The sequence below is a fragment of the Budorcas taxicolor genome, chromosome 5, assembly GCF_023091745.1.
Source record: "Budorcas taxicolor isolate Tak-1 chromosome 5, Takin1.1, whole genome shotgun sequence".
Taxonomy (NCBI): domain Eukaryota; kingdom Metazoa; phylum Chordata; class Mammalia; order Artiodactyla; family Bovidae; genus Budorcas; species Budorcas taxicolor.
In genome coordinates, this window is record NC_068914.1 from 87,244,672 (window position 1) to 87,248,486 (window position 3,815).

Here is a 3,815-nt window from a genome sequence, read left to right on the forward strand (position 1 = left end):
GCATATTGAATTTTATTTATATTCATTATATAATGCAGTTCTCCTACTAGTAACAGAGAATTCCACTTTGCAGATGAGGAAATTGAGATTATAGAGAATAAATAACTCATTCAATGCCTCTTAAAGTTTCTGCTTCTTCTTTATCATTCTCTTGCCCTGAATTTCACATTTTCTTTGGGAATTATATTGAATTTAACAGAGGAGAATATATTAATCAAATATTTTTATGATATTAGTGTGATGGAAAAAATTAAGCCAGAATTTTAGGCAGTGTTTCATAAAGCTTTTATTTTGTTTCTACTTTGATGGGAAGGGCCTCATTCTTACTTTTATAAGGTAGCAAGATATAAATTGAATACCTTTAACAATAGTCGGTTGCAACCAGGATTCTGTAGCAATAGAAGGTTTTCTCTGTGAATTTTCATTTGACCTGCCTTTTCTCAAACTCTGAATCCATCACTGGTGTGGTGCTGACTTGAGTGGCTTTGTTCTAACATACAAAGCCTGAATAAAAAGCAAATACATTCAGAAATATATAAATTGGAACTCAGTTCATAGAATAATATATTTCCTCCTTTGAAAGAAAAATGCAGCTTTCTGGATTTATAGCCCTCAAAGAGTTTTATTGACATGTTAATTTCTGAACTTCATTTAGATAAATCACTGAGTCTTGCCGGTCCCATCATACGATTTGTGATGCTTTCCAGTGTGTCTGCGCCCAGAAATCAATGACTGCCTTGTGCTTATCAACATATGCCATTCTTCATCTATGACAGACAGAGCATGGGAAATAGATTGTTGTTAATTTTTAATAAGATTCGCAAATAACATCCCTTTGGGGGTACAGAAAAGAGTATAGCTGCGCAGAGACTTTAAGATACATTAAAAACTCACATCAAATATACATCAAGACACAGTATTAAGGTCCTCACAGGTATAGTCAAAACAGCCATCTACAAGAGCATCAGTTTGCCCAAAATGTCTCAGGGAGAGTACGCCCGTCACGTACATCTCACCATCTGTGACTTTCCATTAACTGCGATGGCATGACCTCTTTGGTAAATGTACCTCCACAGGCCTGCTCTCTGCTTTCCCAGCATGACTGGAAGGTTGCAGTTGTGAACAAATGCTCCTACTTCTTCTTCATTCTGTGATGCCTTATGACTTAGTGCACCCTTAGTGACTTACAGACAGTCTCATTTTTATAAAGCTATTTATGAGAAATAGGAACTGTGTGATGGCAAGGTGTAACAGGAAGTGAAAGTGAAAGTTGCTCAGTCCAGTCCTACTCTTTGTGACCCCATGGACCATATAGTCCATGGAATTCTCCAGGCCAGAATACTGGAGTGGGTAGCCTTTCCCTCCTCCAAGGGATCTTCCCAGCCCAGGGATTGAACCCAGGTCTCCCACATTGCAGGTGGTTCTTTACCAGCTGAGCCACAAGGGAAACCCAAGAATACTAGAGTGGGTAGTCTATCCCTTATTCAGCAGATCTCCCTGACCCAGGAATCAAACCGGGGTCTCCTGCATTGCAGGAAGATTCTTTACCAACTGAGCTATGAGGGAATCCCAGGTATAACAGAGAAATGTCACAAATGCTCACATTGAGAAACAAAATCTTACTGCCTAGTGATGTTGTTGTCGTTGTTTAGCCTCTACATCATGTCCAACCCCATGGAATGTGACTGCCTGGTGATACTGGTTTTCGTTAATGATGCTGTCTAAGACTTGACATTCATCTTGCATTCATGCCAGGTAATGTTTCCCTCATCAACTCTCTTCTCCTTAATATTGATGTTACTCAGACTTCATTGTCTTATCCATTGCTTTTTGGTCTTCACATACTGCTCATCAGTTACCTGATTCAGTATGATGTCTTTATCTTTTACCTGTATGCTCTTGCCTTCAGCTTTAGCCTCTTCCCTGTGATTCAGTCACAGAAGTCTAAATATAGGCTGTACACTTGCATTTGACAGGACCCATTATCTCTGCTCTCTCTACTCTTGTTTTCCTGGTGGGTGCTCTGATCCTCTCCAGGAGCACAGAAGTCATTTTTGACTCATTTCTCTCTTATATATCTGTCCTTCAATCCTTCATCAGGTGATACCAATTATATCTTCAGATGTTTCTAGAATGTGCACCCTTTCTGTTCCACTGTATACCTACTTCTACTAACCAAGTAGAGGCTTTTATCATCTCTTCCTATACAATTTCAGTGGCTTCCTGTTTTCTTTTACTCCAGTCATGCTCCAACTCCATAATCAATCCCTCTCACAACTGAAGTGATGTCCTTACAGTGTACACCTTAGCACATCACTCCAGCCCTCAAGACGTTTACAAACTCTCCATTGACTGTGGGATGCAGTGTAAGATGCTTAGTACGTACATTCTCAGTCGCTTAGTCACGTTCAACCCTTTGTGACCCCCATGGACTGTAACCTGCCAGGAAATTCCATGGACTGTAGCCCACCAGGCTCCTCTGTCCATGGAATTTTCCAGGCAAGAACAGTGGAGTGAGTTGCCATCTCCTCCTCCAGAGGATCTTCCTGACCCAGAGATTGACCCAAGCCTTTTGTGTCTCCTGCATAGGCAGGCGGATTCTTTACCACTGCACCATCTGGTTAGAGTGGCATGTAAATAATTATATGTCTTGATCCAATCTTGCTCTACATGGAATTTCTTTTCACTTTTAAGCTCATATTTCATACTCTAATTAACAAGCTTTATACTCCTTTAACATTTTGTGTGTTCATTTGCTCTGATCCATTTAAGAAGGATGTCTATCTTTCTTTTCTTGGCTACTACGTACTCATCTTTCAAGGTATTATTTTCTTCTTGGAGTCATACATTAACCCAAGGTTAGAATAAGTGGTCCTCCATGCTCACAAAATATCAAGTATACATCTGTATTATCCTTAGTGCTTATGACAATATCCTATGTGTCATCTTACCCTAATATAAGCTTCCTAGGAGCTACCTGCTTATTTTATTTTTTGACTTCATTCTTCTAGCCAAGTGACTAGCATAGCGCCTGACAACTGTTAAGACCTCAGTGTTTCCTGATGTGAACTGAGAGGTATTTTGAACATCATTATGGACGCATGAATCAAGACTTAAATTCTGAGGTTTTTCATAATTATATGTCATTATTCAATTTTCAAAGTGTTTAGTGAATTTATTTCTGATACTTTTTAGGGTAAGGATACAGAAGAAGGGTAAAGTATGGTTCTTAATCTGAAGGAACGTAATAGTGCAACCAGTATACCAGGGGTATAAGATATTTCATAATCTTTATTTAATTGCATATATTGCATGTTTCACAAAATTCACATATATATTTTGTGAATTTGTATACATTAATATCATGTATAATGTATACATTCAGAAGATAGGTATGATTATTAATTGTATACCAGGCATTAGGACAGGCACTGAGAATTTTACAGCTATAAGACATGAACTTTACCCTCGAAGAGTTTAGTCTAGTTTGGGATTAAACTGAGGAGCGATCACAGATTCATCAGGCAGTGTGATGAGGGTTTTATGTGCACCAGGAACATGCGTGAATCAGAGTGCACTTGCCCTTGATTTGAGGGGTTCACTCGAGAACTAGTATAGTGAATGGTGTATGCAGTTCAGGGGGGATCAAAAAGAACTAAAGAAGGAAGGGGTGACTATATGTTGAGAAGTGGGTAAAGATTTCATGCATGATATGGAAACTGAGTTGGACGTTAAGGGATTGGTTAGGTGGTGACTATGATCTGACTCATCAGACACCATTAAAATTACTCAGCATAGATAGGGTATAATTGTAA